Raw genomic sequence first — 21835 nt, 5'->3', positions numbered from 1 at the left:
CAGATCCAAATGTCACATACCGTTATCAGTTAGCAAATGGTTCAGATCCAAATGTCACATACCGTTATCAGTTAGCAAATGGTTCAGATCCAAATGTCACATACCGTTATCAGTTAGCAAATGGTTCAGATCCAAATGTCACATACCGTTATCAGTTAGCAAATGGTTCAGATCCAAATGTCACATACCGTTATCAGTTAGCAAATGGTTCAGATCCAAATGTCACATACCGTTATCAGTTAGCAAATGGTTCAGATCCAAATGTCACATACCGTTATCAGTTAGCAAATGGTTCAGATCCAAATGTCACATACCGTTATCAGTTAGCAAATGGTTCAGATCCAAATGTCACATACCGTTATCAGTTAGCAAATGGTTCAGATCCAAATGTCACATACCGTTATCAGTTAGCAAATGGTTCAGATCCAAATGCCACATACCGTTATCAGTTAGCAAATGGTTTAGATCCAAATGAGTCTGAGTGTCAAACGTTAATATCCACCTACGATCTCTCTATAATTTAACACCCGAACACCCAGAGTTCAACTTTCCCCAGGACACATACTATTGTAGCTCTTGATATGGTATCATCAATATACTGTAGATAGACACCAAACCATTACAGGCATTACGTGTAGCATTACACGTAGCATTGTATCAAAACCACCCATCAGAATAGCCTGTTGCAGTACAATGTTAGATAGTAAGTAGCCTACAGAGGTAGTTGGCCTGTGGACTGTGAGTCAGAGTGAAATCAACCCCCCTGTTTATTTTATTCTCCTGTTCTCTCTCTGTGTTGATGTGACTAGGAAGTGTTAATCTCATATTTATCGTTCCCAAAGTGTTACAGAAATATAAAGGGTACACACTTATTCATGTTTTATCTTCCTCCACAACATCCTGTGTGGCTCAGTTGGTAGAGCATGTCGCTGGCCAGGGTTGTGGGTTGATTCCCACGGGGACCAGTAGGTAACTCACTACTGGAAGGCACTCTGGATGAGAGCTCCTGCTAAAATGGCTCAATTGTATTGACATGTTGTGCAGAAGCTCCGGTAAAGTGTGACATTAATTGGTTCTCCTGACAATTGGACAAAATAAACGCTCAATTGGCTGCCTCAGGAAAAGGGCTTTTATTTTATTTTGAAGGACATGGATACAAATGTATAGGGCACAATTGATGGACATTTCTACAATAAAAAGTCTCTCTTTCGAAAGACCTAATGCCTTTTCACCCAAATGAATGTGATGTAGGCTTTGTGGCAAGTTTCTGTACAGATTTGTTTCCGAGAAATAAACCAAATGATGTGATGTGACCCAATGGACGACTTTGTCATGATTAGTGTGGTGGACGACTTTGTCATGATTAGTGTGGTGGACGACTTTGTCATGATTAGTGTGGTGGAGGACTTTGTCATGATTAGTGTGGTGGAGGACTTTGTCATGATTAGTGTGGTGGAGGACTTTGTCATGATTAGTGTGGTGGAGGACTTTGTCATGATTAGTGTGGTGGAGGACTTTGTCATGATTAGTGTGGTGGAGGACTTTGTCATGATTAGTGTGGTGGAGGACTTTGTCATGATTAGTGTGGTGGAGGACTTTGTCATGATTAGTGTGGTGGAGGACTTTGTCATGATTAGTGTGGTGGAGGACTTTGTCATGATTAGTGTGGTGGAGGACTTTGTCATGATTAGTGTGGTGGAGGACTTTGTCATGATTAGTGTGGTGGGACTTTGTCATGATTAGTGTGGTGGAGGACTTTGTCATGATTAGTGTGGTGGAGGACTTTGTCATGATTAGTGTGGTGGAGGACTTTGTCATGATTAGTGTGGTGGAGGACTTTGTCATGATTAGTGTGGTGGAGGACTTTGTCATGATTAGTGTGGTGGAGGACTTTGTCATGATTAGTGTGGTGGAGGACTTTGTCATGATTAGTGTGGTGGAGGACTTTGTCATGATTAGTGTGGTGGAGGACTTTGTCATGATTAGTGTGGTGGAGGACTTTGTCATGATTAGTGTGGTGGAGGACTTTGTCATGATTAGTGTGGTGGAGGACTTTGTCATGATTAGTGTGGTGGTTTTCACTGCAGAATGATTGAGGGGCCCTACAGGCAGCTGTTGCTTGTCTGTTGAATTGAATTGAACAGTTTGAGGACTGCGGTTGGCTGCTTTGCTTAAGGGGATTGTGCGCACACACACACACACACAACTCTGAATCAAAACAAGACAGGGTGTATTCTCCACTCTCCACACCAACCCATAATTTGGTTTGATTTCCAAGTTGTGAACCTAGAACTTTGAAAAAAGTGTTGTTGCTTTGCTGTTTACTCAAAATCTATTCTGATTCAGTGGAGTTGCTTGTCACTCATTTTTAAAGATGGCTAGTTCTCCTGAAACAACAGTCCCATGGCTTTAGTTTGACATGGCAGATACGGTCTCACCTAGTCTCACTAGGCCTCACTTCACTTCATTCCCACGGACCAATGAGGACAGGCATGCGGTCACACGCAACACGCGCACAGGTCACACGCAACACGCGCACAGGTCACACACACACACACAGGTCACACACACACACACAGGTCACACACACACACACAGGTCACACACACAGGTCACACACACAGGTCACACACACAGGTCACACACACAGGTCACACACACAGGTCACACACACAGGTCACACACACAGGTCACACACACAGGTCACACACACAGGTCACACACACAGGTCACACACACAGGTCACACACACACAGGTCACACACACAGGTCACACACACAGGTCACACACACAGGTCACACACACAGGTCACACACACAGGTCACACACACAGGTCACACACACAGGTCACACACACAGGTCACACACACAGGTCACACACACACACAGGTCACACACACACACAGGTCACACACACACACAGGTCACACACACACACACACACACACACACACACACACACACACACACACACACACACACACACACACACACACACACACACACACACACACACACACACACACACACACACACACACACATAGTCACACACACACACACACACACATAGTCACACACACATAGTCACACACACACACATAGTTACACGAGAGTGTGTGTAATGGCTCCAGGGGCCCTCTCTGCCAGGGTAGAGGGACCAGGCTGTGTGGCTGCGCTGCAATGTCTCCTCCTTTATTGGAGCTGGCAAGACAGTAAATGAGGCCAGAGGACACAGCAGGTTTTAATTACAGAGCCTGTGCCATTGTTGCACTGCGGAGGCCTGGGTTGAGGGTTCTTGGTGTTAAATGGTCCTTTCTCCAGGACTGAAATGTGTGTGTGTCTGTGAGTTCCTTAATGCATTTATATATGTTAGGTAACGTGTGTGTGAGAAATTCTGGGTGGTGGAAATGTGTGCCTGCTGTTTTCTTTCCATGTGCTCTTCATAGGCAGGACAAGCCCTGGGTCCAGTGAAAGTTGAATAGCCTGCCTGTACAGAGGGAATATTTATTTCTATATTTAAATTTGAGATAGGAGCCAGCTCAGTGGGGTGTGAAATGTTTCCTCTAATGTGGAATTGAGATGGGAAACTAGAAGATGAGACTTGATGTTTTGTCCACCCACAGTCCAGAATAGTGGCTGTAAATGGCCCTCTAGAGCTGAGGCAGTGGGAGTCTGATAAGAATCTCTGGGTGTTTGAACTGTGACATATTGCCTTCCTGATCTCTCCCAGTCGGTCGCCCCAACGTCATCAACCTGCCATTTTCAGGAAGTAAAAGAAACGTTCCATGAGATATTTTGGGCACAGACAGGTAATGGGGAAGGAAACATCCCTTTTCACTGCTTTATGGGATTTGGGGATTTGCCTATCTTTTTGGGATCATGAACGAGAGTGTGGATGGATGGGACCATGAGTGTCTGCCCGTGTAGATGCTCATACTGTGCCTGTGTGTGTGTTGTCATGTGAGATGGTCTGTTAGACAGAAAGCCTCTCTCCATGTTCCAGTCTGTTTGTTCTGTGTGTGACAGCGAGGCCCCACTAGGGCTCTGGCGTGAACTCAGCACTCGCCAGTGTGTGACGAGTGTTATTCACTCACCATTGTGTGACGCGTGTTATTCAGTTTGGCCAGTTAGAATCGTGATTGGATGGTTGTCTCTGCTAACCAATGGCGAGCTTCTAAAAAGCTAGAATAGCTCTTATCTGGGTGACTAAGAAGGTAGAGCCACAGAGGCTTCCCCATTTCAAGTAGATTGAATGTCAAGAAAATAATTGGACCAAATTTATCAGGAATTCTTCAAGTTGCACCTTTATGCAACGGAAAACACTACATAGCTCCAAGACATCTCCTCTACTGTACCTCTGGCTCAGTTAGACAGTTTAAACATTACAGTTCTATTTCAATGCACTCTACTAAGTGGTCCCCCAGTGGATACATTTAATTGCTTGTTGCCATGTTAAAGATGTATATTAAAGTTGAACATGGACCATAATTGATTTAGCCATGGGAAGCCTGCATAGTTAGTTTCTTCCCTGTTTGCTCTCTTCACAGCAACCAAAGCTAATTCCCCTATTAACCTTGGTGGTTTAGCACAATTCATCACTTATTCAAACTTAAGTCTAGTAGTGACTGTATTAAGGGGATAGTTTCAGGATGTTGTTAACGAGTCAATGTATCCACAGAGTCAGATGAACTTGCGGATACCATTTGTATGTTTCTGTGTGCAGTTGGGAGTTTGCTAGTGTTGGCGCAATTACTTTCCTGTAGACATCCAGTTCATGTGCTAACACTAGTTAGCATTGGCTCGAGAAACTACAGTTGAAGTCTACATAAACTTTGGTTGGAGTCATTAAAACTTGTTTTTCAACAAACTATAGTTTTGGCAAGTCTGTTAGGACATCTACTTTGTGCATAACACAAGTAATTTTTCCAACAATTGTTTACAGACAGATTATTTCACTTATAATTTACTGTATCACAGAAGTTTACATACACTAAGTTGACTGTGCCTTTAAACAGCTTAGAAAATTCCAGAAAATGATATCATGGCTTTAGAAGCTTCTGATAGGCTAATTGACGTCATTTGAGTCAATTGGAGGTACCTGTGGAAGTATTTCAAGGCCTACCTCCACACTCAGTGCCTCTTTGCTTAACATCATGGGAAAATCAAAAGAAATCAGCCAAGACATCAGAAAAAAAATTGTAGACCTCCACAAGTCTGGTTCATCCTTGGGAGCAATTTCCAAACGACTTAAGGTACCAACAATAGTACCCAAGTATAAACACCATGGGACCACGCAGCCATCATACCGCTCAGAAAGGAGACACGTTCTGTCTCCTAGAGATGAACGTACTTTGGTGCGAAAAGTACAAATCATTCCCAGAAAAACAGCAAAGGACCTTGTGAAGATGCTGGAGGAAACGGGTGCAAAAATATCTACACTGCTCAAAAAAAGGGAACACATTGTGTTGTTTAAGTAACTCCAAGTCAATCGCACTTCTGTGGAATCAAACTGTCCACTTAAGAAGCAACACTGATTGACAATACATTTCACATGCTGGTGTGCAAATGGAATAGACAACAGGTGGAAATTATAGGCAATTAGCAAGACACCCCCAATAAAGGAGTGGTTCTGCAAGTGGTGACCACAGACCACTTCTCAGTTCCTATGCTTCCTGGCTGATGCTTTGGTCACTTTTGAATGCTGGTGGTGCTTTACTCTAGTGGTAGCATGAGACGGAGTCTACAACCCACACAAGTGGCTCAGGTAGTGCAGCTGATCCAGGATGAAACATCAATGCGAGCTGTTGCAAGAAGGTTTGCTGTGTCTGTCAGCGTAGTGTCCAGAGCATGGAGGCGCTACCAGGAGACAGGCTAGTACATCAGGAGATGTGGAGGAGGCCGTAGGAGGGCAACAACCCAGCAGCAGGACCGGTACCTCCGCCTTTGTGCAAGGAGGAGCAGGAGGAGCACTGCCAGAGCCCTGCAAAATTACCTCCAGCAGGCCACAAATGTGCATGTGTCTGCTCAAACGGTCAGAAACAGACTCCATGGGGGTGGTATGAGGGCCCGACGTCCACAGGTGGGAGTTGTGCTTACAGCCCAACACCGTGCAGGACGTTTGGCATTTGCCAGAGAACACCAAGATGGGCAAATTTGCCACTGGCGCCCTGTGCTCTTCACAGATGAAAGCAGGTTCACACTGAGCACATGTGACAGACATGACAGAGTCTGGAGACGCCGTGTAGAACGTTCTGCTGCCTGCAACGTCCTCCAGCATGACCGGTTTGGCGGTGGGTCAATCATGGTGTGGGGTGGCATTTCTTTGGGGGGTCGCACACAACCCTCCATGTGCTTGCCAGAGGTAGCCTGACTGCCATTAGGTACCGAGATGAGATCCTCAGACCCCTTGTGAGACCATATGCTGGTGCGGTTGGCCCTGGGTTCCTCCTGATGCAAGACAATGCTAGACCTCATGTGGCTGGAGTGTGTCAGCAGTTCCTGCAAGAGGAAGGCATTGATGCTATGGACTGGCCCGCCCGTTCCCCAGACCTGAATCCTATTGAGCACATCTGGGACATCAAGTCTCGCTCCATCCACCAACGCCACGTTGCACCACAGACTGTCCAGGAATTGGCGGATGCTTTAGTCCAGGTCTTGGAGGAGATCCTCAGGAGACCATTTGCCACCTCATCAGGAGCATGCCCAGGCGTTGTAGGGAGGTCATACAGGCACGTGGAGGCCACACACACTACTGAGCATCATTTTGACTTGTTTTTTATTTTAATTTTTTTATTTTACCTTTATTTAACCAGGCAAGTCAGTTAAGAACACATTCTTACTTTCAATGATGGCCTGGGAACAGTTTTAAAGACATTACATCAGAGTTGGATCAGCCTGTAGTGTGGTTTTTCACTTTAATTTTGAGTGTGACTCCAAATCCAGACCTCCATGGATTGATACATTTTATTTCCATTGATCATTTTTGTGTGATTTTGTTGTCAGCACATTCAACTATGTAAAGAAAAAGGTATTTAATAAGAATATTTAATTCATTCAGATCTAGATTGTGTTATTTTAGTGTTCCCTTTATTTTTTGAGCAGTGTATATCCACAGTAAAACTAGTCCTATATCGATATAACCTGAAAGGCCGCTCAGCAAGGAAGAAGCCACTGCTCCAAAACCGCTCTAAAAAAGCCAGACTAGGGTTTGCAACTGCACATGAGGACAAAGATCGTACTTTTTGGAGAAATGTCCTCTGGTCTGATGAAACAAAAATATAACTGTTTGGCCATAATGACCATCATTATGTTTGGAGGAAAAAGGGGATGCTTGCAAGCCGAAGAACACCATCCCAACCGTGATGCATGGGGAGGTGACAGCATCATGTTGGGGAGGTGACAGCATCATGTTGTGGAGGTGCTTTGCTACAGGAGGGACCAGTGCCCTTCACAAAATAGATGCCATCATGAGGTAGGAAAAGTATCTGGATATATTGAAGCAACATCTCAAGACATCAGTCAGGAAGTTAAAGCTTGGTCGCAAATGGGTCTCCCAAATGGACAATGACCCCAATCATACTTCCAAAGTTGTGGCAAAATGGCTTAAGGACAACAAAGTCAAGGTATTGGAGTGGCCATCACAAAGCCCTGATCTCAATCATATAAAACATTTGTGGGCAGAACTGAAAAAACCTGTGTGAGCAAGGAGGCCTACAAACCTGACTCAGTTACACCAGCTCTGTCAGGAGGAATGGGCCAAAATTCACCCAACTTATTGTGGCAAGCTTGTGGAAGTCAACCCGAAACGTTTGACCCAAGTTAAACAATTTAAAGGCAATGCTACCAAATACAAATTGAATGTATTTCCCCACTGGGAATGTGATGAATGAAATAAAAATGCTGAAATAAGTCATACTCTCTATTATTCTGACATTTCACTTTCTTAAAATATAGTGGTGATCCTAACTGACAGGGAATTTTTACTCGGATTAAATGTCATGAATTGTGAAAAACTGAGTTTAAACGTATTTGGCTAAGGTGTATGTAAACTTCTGACTTCAACTGTACCTCTCACTTCCTTCATACTGGACACCGATACATACAGATTACATCCAGGAGTTCTTCATCTGACTGGGAAAGTAGATAAAGGACCTTATTGCCAAAATCCTAAAGTATCTCTTTAAAAGAACAGCTCTTGGCCTACATGGTTGGAGGAGGGATAGTATTCCTGTATCTCCTAAGATACAAAGAAACGATCAGTCTCAATGACTTATGTTTACAATGGCTTGTATGGAAAGCAGTACCACACTTGGAAGGAACTATAGGAAACATGTACATTGTGATAGCTAGCTGGTATTAAACAACATAAGTATGAAATGATTTTGACTAGAGCAGTGAGGTAGCAAGATCTGATGAATTGATGTGAAAAGTAAAGTCACATACTTTATAGCTCAAAGACAAAACATTGACTCCGATGCTAGACGTCAGGGTCATGGACTATATCAAGTTGTAATGGTGAATAAATACACAGACGTGGTGTACATATTACAGCCCCCCCAAACCCCCCAGAGTGCAGATAGGGTTGAGTCAAGTTGACCAGGTACAGGGCCCCGTTCCAATACCTAGATAAATAAGTCTGTCCCTGCTGTAACACAATTTAATGGAAGGAGGGAAGGTTCCATTACAGAGACTCCAACCCCCCAGAGTGCAGATAGGGTTGAGTCAAGTTGACCAGGTACAGGGCCCCGTTCCAATACCTAGATAAGTCTGTCCCTACTGTAACACAGTTTAATGGAAGGAGGGAAGGGTTCCATTACAGAGACACCACACTTCCGGCGCCGACAGAGATGGCCGCCTCGCTTCGCGTTCCTAGGAAACTATGCAGTTTTTTGTTATTTCTTACATTAGTACCCCAGGTCATCTTACGTTTCATTACATACAGTCGAGAAGAACTACTGAATATAAGATCAGCGTTAACTCACCATCAGTACGACCAAGAATATGTTTTCCGCGACGCGGATCCTGTGTTCTGCCTTACAAACAGGTCAACGGAATTGATTCCATGCAGCGACCCCCCAAAAAAACGACTTCGTAAAAGAGGGAAACATAGCGGTCTTCTGGTCAGACTCAGGACACGGGCACATCGCGCACCACTCCCTAGCATTCTTCTTGCCAATGTCCAGTCTCTTGACAACAAGGTTGATGAAATCCGAGCAAGGGTAGCATTCCAGAGGGACATCAGAGACTGTAACGTCCTCTGCTTCATGGAAACATGGCTCACTGGGAAGATGCTATCCGGGGGCGGTGCAGCCAACGGGTTTCTCCACGCATTGCGCAGACAGAAACCAACATCTTTCTGGTAAGAAGAGTGGCGGGGGCGTATGCCTCATGACTAACGAGACATGGTGTGATGAAAGAAACATACAGGAACTCAAATCCTTCTGTTCACCTGATTTAGAATTCCTCACAATCAAATGTAGACCGCATTATCTACCAAGAGAATTCTCTTCGATTATAATCACAGCCGTATATATCCCCCCCCCCCCCAAGCAGACACATCGAGGGCTCTGAACGAACTTTATTTAACTCTTTGCAAACTGGAAACCATTTATCCGGAGGCTGCATTCTTTGTAGCTGGGGATTTTAACAAAGCTAATCTGAAAACAATCTGACTCCCTAAATTTTATCAGCATATCGATTGCGCAACCAGGGGTGGTAAAACCTTGGATCATTGTTACTCTAACTTCCGCGACGCATATAAGGCCCTGCCCCGCCCCCCTTTCGGAAAAGCTGACCACGACTCTGCCTACAGACAGAAACTTAAACAAGAGGCTCCCACGCTGAGGTCTGTCCAACGCTGGTCCGACCAAGCTGACTCCACACTCCAGACTGCTTCCATCACGTGGACTGGGACATGTTTCGTATTGCGTCAGATAAAATTTTTGACGAATACGCTGATTCGGTGTGCGAGTTCATTAGAACGTGCGTTGAAGATGTCGTTCCCATAGCAACGCTAAAAACATTCCCTAACCAGAAACCGTGGATTGATGACAGCATTCGCGTGAAACTGAAAGCGCGAACCACTGCTTTTAATTAGGGCAAGGTGTCTGGTAACATGACCGAAGCGTCAGTACAGAGACAAAGTAGAATCTCAATTCAACGGCTCAGACGCAAGAGGCATGTGGCAGGGTCTACAGTCAATCACGGACTACAAGAAGAAACCCAGCCCAGTCACGGACCAGGATGTCTTGCTCCCAGGCAGACTAAATAACTTTTTTGCCCGCTTTGAGGACAATACAGTGCCACTGACATGGCCTGCAACATAAACATGCGGTCTCTCCTTCACTGCAGCCGAGGTGAGTAAGACATTTAAACGTGTTAACCCTCGCAAGGCTGCAGGCCCAGACGGCATCCCCAGCCGCGCCCTCCGAGCATGCGCAGACCAGCTGGCCGGTGTGTTTACGGACATATTAAATCAATCCCTATACCAGTCTGCTGTTCCCACATGCTTCAAGAGGGCCACCATTGTTCCTGTTCCCAAGAAAGCTAAGGTAACTGAGCTAAACGACTACCGCCCCGTAGCACTCACTTCCGTCATCATGAAGTGCTTTGAGAGACTAGTCAAGGACCATATCACCTCCACCCTAAACTGCTGTAACACAGTTTAATGGAAGGAGGGAAGGTTCCATTACAGAGACTCCAACCCCCCAGAGTGCAGCTAGGGTTGAGTCAAGTTGACCAGGTACAGGGCCCCGTTCCAATACCTAGATAAATAAGTCTGTCCCTGCTGTAACACAGTTTAATGGAAGGAGGGAAGGGTTCCAATACCTAGATAAATAAGTCTGTCCCTGCTGTAACACAGTTTAATGGAAGGAGGGAAGGGTTCCAATACCTAGATAAATAAGTCTGTCCCTACTCTAACACAGTTTAATGGAAGGAGGGAAGGGTTCCAATACCTAGATAAATAAGTCTGTCCCTACTGTAACACAGTTTAATGGAAGGAGGGAAGGGTTCCAATACCTAGATAAATAAGTCTGTCCCTACTCTAACACAGTTTAATGGAAGGAGGGAAGGTTCCATTACAGAGACTCCAACCGTTAGATGTCAGGTCATTGATTACTTTGAGGAATAAAGGTTGGCAGGAAGGATGTTGTCAGAGTATTAGAACAGGGGCATTGGCTTCTGTTTTGTAGGAGTCTGGTCTTTTGACTTGGAACTGTTTGAAGGAAATACCAGAACTAACTACATTCAGAATCGTAGCCGTCCAATCTTTTGTCATTTCTACCAGCTTCCAGCTTTAGTTCGAGCCACATGTTGTTCTTGGACCATCCTAAAAGGCGTTGGGTGTTAGACGTCCCAGGAATGATCTCTCTGTGGTTATTACCCAGAATGCATTCCTTGCTGCTGCTGTATGTTGGTCCAGCCGCTGGGAAAACAATGATCAAGCATCTGACCACCGCCGCCTTATTCTTCCCTCACTGTTTGTTTTGGTCGGGATTTAGACTAAAGCCGTTATCGTGAAAAGAACAGGAGAGCTATTTAGCTCAAGCCCATGTTCCGTTCCCCCCTGCGGGTAGAGTACAAACCTCACTGGCCAGGCTGGAGTTTTTTTTGGGAGTCATAAAGCTAAATATGGCTCGGGGCTAAGCTAATGAAAAGAGGACCATCGGACTCTCCGAAAACATTTGTTTGGTGTAAAACCCTCTAATCCAGATAAGTAAAGAAGAGCGATGGGTCCTCAGTCAATAATATGTTGTGTAATGTAGCTATGCAATCCAAGTTAACGGTGTTTTGTTTTTGTGCCTTGTATCATAGTCAGAATTATAATGGCTTGAGTGCTAACTATGCTTTTTGTAGATGCCCTTGAAGTGAGGGTGCGTTCAGGATTGCAATGTTTTGAGCGTCAACCTAAATGCTTTGGTGTTGACCAGCATACAAGGCCAATTCATTTAAAGCTAGAATCCTTTGTTTTTATAGACATTTTTGGACTTATAAATGAATGATGTATGTCCATTGATTCTTGAAGAATGTAACTTATAAATGACATATTAGCTTAGTTAAACAGTTGAACCCCAATAAAACCGAACATAAAAGCTTGTTTTTTTACTCCTATGTTTGTAAACAATGTAAACAAACACTAGCCTCCACTTTGTTAAAACTATCGTTTTGATATCATAGATGGTCAGTCCTTTCATCCATAGCTCTAGAATCTGAGTGGTTACATTTGTTATTTGAGAGTGGTTATGCTTTATTGTTTCATTGAAGGATTCTAGCTTTAACAGTTTAAAACATTGTATTCCACCTGTTGATCACCATGTCTCGATTTGAGGCTGTTGTAGGACCCCAATACACTACCACTGGTTCAGGTTAACACAGGTTCACAAAACTATCATCATCCTGAACGCAGCTCTGTTCAAAGCCACAGTATGTTGCTAAACTCTCTCCTTCACATAGTCTTCCAAAAAGCCTATTGGGAAGCCATAGAGGGCTTTGTGTTACAAACTGACAGTAAAGATGTATGACCTTCCACTGTCCTCCTAAATAACTCAACTGCAGTCCGACCCAGGAAGGGAAAGTAATAAAGCTTCTACTACTATTACTAATCTAGCTGCTGAAGAAAATAATTTGAGCCCCCTGTGAGAATTGTCCCAGCAGTTTCTCTGACTGCCTGGCAGAATGGATGGAGAGAGAGAAGACTCTTGGTTCACTTTGATGCTACATCCATTTACTGTGGGGTCTGGAGAGCACTGGGTTTTCTCTCTGGAGAGCCTGTTTCTATACGAGTGGGAGTGTGACTTACTGACTTTCAGTGGGATTGGTGTGTTAGAAGTGTCCTTGTCACATTCTAGGTCTGGACAGGGATATGGGGAGAGATGATTCTCGAAGGGAATAGAATCAAATAGAACATGATGGATTTAGACAATCTATTATTACATTACAATGCAGAGACGTTGCATAAAGGCTTCACACAATGAGATTGATGTACAGAACATTAAAGCATGAACATTGATCAGGTGTAAATGTCAGAAATGGCTGGCTGTATATTTTAGTCCTCAAGGTAAACAGGTAGCAGGCAGGGAGAAGATGGATGTGATCAGTCATCATGTAGTCTTCTAGTGCTGTAATTGCAGTGCTCTGTGCAATCTGGTCTCTATTGTAAACCAGGATGGTGTTCTTAGGTGTGAAAACCATTCCTCCTACACACACACACACACACACACACACACACACACACACACACACACACACACACACACACACACACACACACACACACACACACACACACACACCACACACACACACACGGATGTACAAACGCATCCCCTCAAGCAAATCCCCCAGCCTGCACACTCACATGCCCATGTAATACACACTTCCCTTGTCCTCCCCTCATAAAAACACCACACACACACACTGCCACATGTCCCTAGTCTCCTGGCAGCTCCCAGTCCCCATAAGCTTTATTGGTATATTTAGTCAACTTGTGCTCATTGCTCAGTCCAATAGGTTCCATTTGTCTGAACTCCAGTTAGAGGAAATGGTGTGAGTCAGCTCGGGGAGGGAGGAGAACGAGGGAGAGGGGACATCTCTCTCTGCCAGAGATAATGAGCACCACAGGGTCCCAGCCTCCGCCAGGACCTGCCACCAGAACACCTCACCAGGGGGCCCCCACACTGCTCAGGGACACACAGATACTGCAACAGACGCACACTGCGGCATAACACACACACTGCAGCACACTGACACACACATTAAGACCAGCAATAACTCAGACACACAGAACATTTCGACTTTATCACACAGCAATGAATATTCTCTTCCCCCTTATCACACAGCAATGAATACTCTCTTCCCCCTTATCACACAGCAATGAATACTCTCTTCCCCCTCATCACACAGCAATGAATAATTTTTATCACACAGCAATGAGAATACTCTCTTCCCCCTCATCACACAGCAGTTAAGAAATATTCTTATTTTATGACAGCAATGGGAATACTCTCTTCCCCCTCATCACACAGCAATGAGAATACTCTCTTCCCCCTCATCACACAGCAATGAGAATACTCTCTTCCCCCTCATCACACAGCAATTTTTTTTTTTTTTTTTTTTTTTTTTACCTTTATTTAACCAGGCAAGTCAGTTAAGAACATATTCTTATTTTCAATGACGGCCTGGGAACAGTGGGTTAACTGCCTGTTCAGGGGCAGAACGACAGATTTGTACCTTGTCAGCTCGGGGGTTTTAACTCGCAACCTTCCGGTTACTAGTCCAACGCTCTAACCACTAGGCTACGCTGCCGCCCCAGTGGAGTGATGAATACTCTCTTCCCCCTCATCACACAGCAATGAATACTCTCTTTCCCCTCATCACACAGCAATGAGAATACTCTCTTCCCCCTCATCTCACAGCAATGAATACTCTCTTCCCCCTCATCACACAGCAATGAATACTCTCTTCCCCCTCATCACACAGCAATGAATACTCTCTTCCCCCTCATCACACAGCAATGAATACTCTCTTCCCCCTCATCACACAGCAATGAGAATACTCTCTTCCCCCTCATCACACAGCAATGAGAATACTCTCTTCCCCCTCATCACACAGCAATGAGAATACTCTCTTCCCCCTCATCACACAGCAATGAGAATACTCTCTTCCCCCTCATCACACAGCAATGAGAATACTCTCTTCCCCCTCATCACACAGCAATGAATACTCTCTTCCCCCTCATCACACAGCAATGAATACTCTCTTCCCCCTTATCACACAGCAATGAATACTCTCTTCCCCCTCATCACACAGCAATGAATACTCTCTTCCCCCTCATCACACAGCAATGAATACTCTCTTCCCCCTCATCACACAGCAATGAATACTCTCTTCCCCCTCATCACACAGCAATGAATACTCTCTTCCCCCTCATCACACAGCAATGAATATTCTCTTCCCCCTCTTCATCACACAGCAATGAATACTCTCTTCCCCCTCTTCGTCACACAGCAATGAATACTCTCTTCCCCCTCTTCGTCACACAGCAATGAATACTCTCTCTCGCAGTTGTCCCATGTCTACAACACCGCACTGCGTTAGCAGTTGTCCCGTCTCAAACTGTTCCCCAATAGATGGGGTCAGGGTTCGCTGAGTGCTAAAGCGCGTAGCGTGTAAAAATCATCTATCCTTGGTTGCATCACTCACAACCGATTTCCATCTTCAGCACAGTAACTGTTCGTCTGGAGCTTCATGAAATGGGTTTCCATGGCCGAGCAGCCGCACACAAGCCTAAGATCACCATCTGCAACGCCAAGCGTTGGCTGGAGTGGTGTAGCGCTTGCCCCCATTGGGAGCAGTGGAAAGACGTTCTCTGGGGTGATGAATCACACTTCACCATCTGGCAGTCCGACAACAAATCTGGTTTTGGCGGATGCCAGGACAACGCTACCTGCCCAAATGCATAGTGCCAAACTGTAAAGTTGGTGGAGGAGGAATAATGGTCTGGGGCTGTTTTTCATGGTTCAGGACCCTTAGTTTCAGTGAAGGGAAATCTTAACGCTACAGCAAACAATGACATTCTAGACGATTCTGTGCATACAATTTTGTGGCAACAGTTTGGGGAAGGCCATTTCCTGTTTCAGCATGACAATGCCCCCATAATGGTTTGTCGATCAGTGTGGATTCCAGTTAGACAATGTGCTGCCACTCAGAACAAGATATATTCCATTTAGACAACGTTCTGCTAGTCAGTGGCACCCTGTTAGACGACAGGGTGCCACTCAGAACCTTATATATCCCAGTTAGCCGACAGGGACAGGGTGCCACTCAGAAGCTTATATATCCCAGTTAGACGACAGGGTGCCACTCAGAACCTTATATATCCCAGTTAGCCGACAGGGACAGGGTGCCACTCAGAACCTTATATATTCCAGTTAGACTACAGGGTGCCACTCAGAAGCTTATATATCCCAGTTAGACGACAGGGTGCCACTCATAACCTTATATATCCCAGTTAGCCGACAGGGACAGGGTGCCACTCAGAACCTTATATATCCCAGTTAGACGACAGGGTGCCACTCAGAACCTTATATATCCCAGTTAGACGACAGGGTGCCACTCAGAACCTTATATATCCCAGTTAGCCGACAGGGACAGGGTGCCACTCAGAAGCTTATATATCCCAGTTAGACGACAGGGTACCACACAGAACCTTATATATCCCAGTTAGACGACAGGGTACCACTCAGAACCTTATATATCCCAGTTAGACGACAGGGTACCACTCAGAACCTTATATATCCCAGTTAGACGACAGGGTGCCACTCAGAACCTTATATATCCCAGTTAGACGACAGGGTGCCACTCAGAACCTTATATATCCCAGTTAGACGACAGGGTGCCACTCAGAACCTTATATATCCCAGTTAGACGACAGGGTACCACTCAGAACCTTATATATCCCAGTTAGACGACAGGGTGCCACTCAGAACCTTATATATCCCAGTTAGACGACAGGGTGCCACTCAGAACCTTATATATCCCAGTTAGACTACAGGGTGCCACTCAGAACCTTATATATCCCAGTTAGACGACAGGGTACCACTCAGAACCTTATATATCCCAGTTAGACTACAGGGTGCCACTCAGAACCTTATATATCCCAGTTAGACGACAGGGTGCCACTCAGAACCTTATATATCCCAGTTAGACGACAGGGTGCCACTCAGAACCTTATATATCCCAGTTAGACTACAGGGTGCCACTCAGAACCTTATATATCCCAGTTAGACGACAGGGTGCCACTCAGAACCTTATATATCCCAGTTAGACTACAGGGTGCCACTCAGAACCTTATATATCCCAGTTAGACGACAGGGTGCCACTCAGAACCTTATATATCCCAGTTAGACTACAGGGTGCCACTCAGAACCTTATATATCCCAGTTAGACGACAGGGTGCCACTCAGAACCTTATATATCCCAGTTAGACGACAGGGTGCCACTCAGAACCTTATATATTCCAGTTAGACTACAGGGAGCCACTCAGAGCCTTATATATCCCAGTTAGACGACAGGGTGCCACTCAGAACCTTATATATTCCAGTTAGACTACAGGGAGCCACTCAGAGCCTTATATATCCCAGTTAGACGACAGGGTCCCACTCAGAACCTTATATATTCCAGTTAGACTACAGGGTGCCAATCAGAACCTTATATATTCCAGTTAGACTACAGGGAGCCACTCAGAGCCTTATATATTCCAGTTAGACTACAGGGTGCCAATCATAACCTTATATATTCCAGTTAGATGACAGGGTCCCACTCAGAACCTTATATATTCCAGTTAGACTACAGGGTGTCACTCAGAACCTTATATATTCCAGTAAGGCTACGGGGTGCCACTCAGAACCTTATATATTCCAGTAAGGCTACGGGGTGCCACTCAGAACCTTATATATTCCAATAAGGCTACGGGGTGCCACTCAGAACCTTATATATTCCAATAAGGCTACGGGGTGCCACTCAGAACCTTATATATTCCATAAGGCTACGGGGTGCCACTCAGAACCTTATATATTCCAGTTAGACTACAGGATGCCACTCAGAACCTTATATATTCCAGTAAGACTACAGGGTGCCACTCAGAACCTTATATATTCCAGTTAGACTACAGGATGCCACTCAGAACCTTATATATTCCAGTTAGACTACAGGATGCCACTCAGAACCTTATATATTCCAGTAAGACTACAGGGTGCCACTCAGAACCTTATATATTCCAGTTAGACTACAGGATGCCACTCAGAACCTTATATATTCCAGTAAGACTACAGGGTGCCACTCAGATCATTGCTCAGATGGTTGGAGGATGGAGTTTAATTAGAGTTATGGGTAAAACTGATTTAAACCACGACTGAATTACCTGTAGGCTATTAGCTGTAAGTTGCTCTGGATAAGAGGGCCTGCTAAATGATCATATTATAGAACAGATAACCTTGCTGATTACGCTGTTGAACCCTTCCTCTGTTCCCCAAGAGTAGAAAGGACCATATCCACCCAACTGTTAACCACAATCAGTCTGTGGTCCACATGTGAATGGGATGCTATTGGAGAGCTGTGAAGGCTGATACAGAGGTTTGACACGATGCTCCTCGCCAACAACACAGCTATTATACCTTGGCTACAGAGGTCAGGTCTTATCAGAGCACTGAGCTCCTCCACCCCCCCCCCCTCCCCACACACACACAACCCTACTGACCAACAACACCGCTATTATACCTTGGTTACGGAGGTCACATCTTATCAGAGCACTGAGCTGCCCCCCATACACACATACAATCCGACTTACACACACTCGGGCACACACACACACACACAACACACACACACACACACACACACACACACACACACACACACACACACACACACACACACACACACACACACACACACACACACACACACACACACACACACACACACACACACACACACACACACACACACACACACACACACACACACACAGTCAGCCTCCTCAGAGCCACACTCCAATTACACTGTAAAGGACACGGCTGAGACACAGCGCTCTGCATGACCTTGTTACAGGAGAGATGGATGAGGCCATTTATCTCCACAGACGATCAAATAAGTTGACCCTGCCCTCATTACCCTGGTCTGGGGTAGAACTCCATCTGTACACAACTCTCCATAGGATGAGACACAGGGATAATTCTAGGCAGATTTGAACTACTTTGAGATGCTTTGTTATAAAAAGACTACAGGGAAGATGGAGGTAGAGACGAGGACATTGCTTTGTGTTTTCCTGGTTGGATAACAGGTCTTAAGGATTGCCGTTTAGTTAAAGGTTCAGGGGAAGTTGAAGCCAAAGTTGTTCCGTTTTCAAATAGTTTGTTCTACCTTCACTGGCAAGTAAGGATGGAAAGAGACTGGCTGGAGCTGAAATGGAAAGAGACTGGCTGGAGCTGAAATGGAAAGAGACTGGCTGGAGCTGAAATGGAAAGAGACTGGCTGGAGCTGAAATGGAAAGAGACTGGCTGGAGCTGAAATGGAAAGAGACTGGCTGGAGCTGAAATGGAAAGAGACTGGCTGGAGCTGAAATGGAAAGAGACTGGCTGGAGCTGAAATGGAAAGAGACTGGCTGGAGCTGAAATGGAAAGAGACTGGCTGGAGCTGAAATGGAAAGAGACTGGCTGGAGCTGAAATGGAAAGAGACTGGCTGGAGCTGAAATGGAAAGAGACTGGCTGGAGCTGAAATGGAAAGAGACTGGCTGGAGCTGAAATGGAAAGAGACTGGCTGGAGCTGAAATGGAAAGAGACTGGCTGGAGCTGAAATGGAAAGAGACTGGCTGGAGCTGAAATGGAAAGAGACTGGCTGGAGCTGAAATGGAAAGAGACTGGCTGGAGCTGAAATGGAAAGAGACTGGCTGGAGCTGAAATGGAAAGAGACTGGCTGGAGCTGAAATGGAAAGAGACTGGCTGGAGCTGAAATGGAAAGAGACTGGCTGGAGCTGAAATGGAAAGGGACTGGCTGGAGCTGAAATGGAAAGGGACTGGCTGGAGCTGAAATGGAAAGGGACTGGGCGGAGCTGAAATGGAAAGGGACTGGGCGGAGCTGAAATGGAAAGGGACTGGGCGGAGCTGAAATGGAGAGAGACTGGGCGGAGCTGAAATGGAGAGAGACTGGGCGGAGCTGAAATGGAGAGGGACTGGGCGGAGCTGAAATGGACAGGGACTGGGCGGAGCTGAAATGGAAAGGGACTGGGCGGAGCTGAAATGGAAAGGGACTGGGCGGAGCTGAAATGGAAAGAGACTGGGCGGAGCTGAAATGGAGAGAGACTGGGCGGAGCTGAAATGGAGAGAGACTGGGCGGAGCTGAAATGGAGAGAGACTGGGCGGAGCTGAAATGGAGAGAGACTGGGCGGAGCTGAAATGGAAAGAGACTGGGAGGAGCTGAAATGGAAAGAGACTGGGCGGAGCTGAAATGGAAAGAGACTGGGCGGAGCTGAAAGGGACTGGGCGGGGCTGAAATGGAGAGGGACTGGGCGGAGCTGAAATGGAGAGGGACTGGGCGGAGCTGAAATGGAGAGGGACTGGGCGGAGCTGAAATGGAGAGAGACTGGGCGGAGCTGAAATGGAGAGAGACTGGGCGGAGCTGAAATGGAGAGAGACTGGGCGGAGCTGAAATGGAGAGGACTGGGCGGAGCTGAAATGGAGAGAGACTGGGCGGAGCTGAAATGGAGAGAGACTGGGCGGAGCTGAAATGGAGAGAGACTGGGCGGAGCTGAAATGGAGAGAGACTGGGCGGAGCTGAAATGGAGAGAGACTGGGCGGAACTGAAATGGAGAGAGACTGGGCGGAGCTGAAATGGAGAGAGACTGGGCGGAACTGAAATGGAAAGAGACTGGGCGGAGCTGAAATGGAAAGAGACCGGGCGGAGCTGAAATGGAAAGAGACCGGGCGGAGCTGAAATGGAAAGGGACTGGGCGGAGCTGAAATGGAAAGGGACTGGGCGGAGCTGAAATGGAAAGGGACTGGGCGGAGCTGAAATGGAGAGGGACTGGGCGGAGCTGAAATGGAGAGGGACTGGGCGGAGCTGAAATGGAGAGGGACTGGGCGGAGCTGAAATGGAGAGGGACTGGGCGGAGCTGAAATGGAGAGGGACTGGGCGGAGCTGAAATGGAGAGGGACTGGGCGGAGCTGAAATGGAGAGGGACTGGGCGGAGCTGAAATGGATGGAGAGGAAATGGAAAGGGACTGGGCGGAGCTGAAATGGAGAGGGACTGGGCGGAGGTGAAATGGAGAGGGACTGGGCGGAGTTGAAATGGAGAGGGACTGGGCGGAGGTGAAATGGAGAGGGACTGGGCGGAGGTGAAATGGAGAGGGACTGGGCGGAGGTGAAATGGAGAGGGACTGGGCGGAGGTGAAATGGAGAGGGACTGGGCGGAGGTGAAATGGAGAGGGACTGGGCGGAGGTGAAATGGAAAGAGACTGGGCGGAGCTGAAATGGAAAGAGACTGGGCGGAGCTGAAATGGAAAGAGACTGGGCGGAGCTGAAATGGAAAGAGACTGGGCGGAGCTGAAATGGAAAGACTGGGCGGACTGAAATGGAAAGCGGGCGGAGCTGAAATGGAAAGCGACTGGGCGGAGCTGAAATGGAGAGAGACTGGGCGGAGCTGAAATGGAGAGGGACTGGGCGGAGCTGAAATGGAGAGGGACTGGGCGGAGCTGAAATGGAAAGAGACTGGGCGGAGCTTAAATGGAAAGAGACTGGGCGGAGCTGAAATGGAGAGAGACTGGGCGGAGCTGAAATGGAGAGAGACTGGGCGCAGCTGAAATGGAGAGAGACTGGGCGGAGCTGAAATGGAAAGAGACTGGGTACTATAGGCGATGGGATTTAGCTATGAGTCCCTGCGTTGTCTCTTCCTCCGTCTCGACCGTCCATGTTTTCAGTGAACCGTGATGTTATGTGATTCCATTTGATTTTCCAGTTCTCACTAACTGTTCTATCACAGCCTGCAGCTGGGAACACGCTACAGTGTTGTTTAACAGCCTGTTATGGAGCGTTACCCTTCACATTACAAGAGGAGAACATGATAGGTCATCTCACATTAAATTATTTCTCAGTAGACCGTTCTACACACCCACACACACCGTTTTATTTATTTATTTTAATGAACCTTTATTTAACTGGGCAAGTCAGTTAAGAACAAATTTGTATTTACAATGAGGGCCTTTGGGGACGGGGGCTGGGATTAAAAAAACAATAATCATTGTACTAAACACATCATGGCAAGAGACAACATATCGT

General features: G+C 46.2%; 1 pseudogene; it reads left to right on the top strand.

The window, feature by feature from the left end:
- Positions 1 to 1762: 1762 nt before the first annotated feature.
- LOC124025539 overlaps positions 1763 to 21835 on the top strand; it is a 74865-nt pseudogene continuing 54792 nt past the window's right edge.

This window comes from Oncorhynchus gorbuscha, unplaced genomic scaffold (assembly GCF_021184085.1).
Source record: "Oncorhynchus gorbuscha isolate QuinsamMale2020 ecotype Even-year unplaced genomic scaffold, OgorEven_v1.0 Un_scaffold_2275, whole genome shotgun sequence".
Classification (NCBI taxonomy): domain Eukaryota; kingdom Metazoa; phylum Chordata; class Actinopteri; order Salmoniformes; family Salmonidae; genus Oncorhynchus; species Oncorhynchus gorbuscha.
This window is presented reverse-complemented; position numbering and strand designations above follow the sequence as displayed.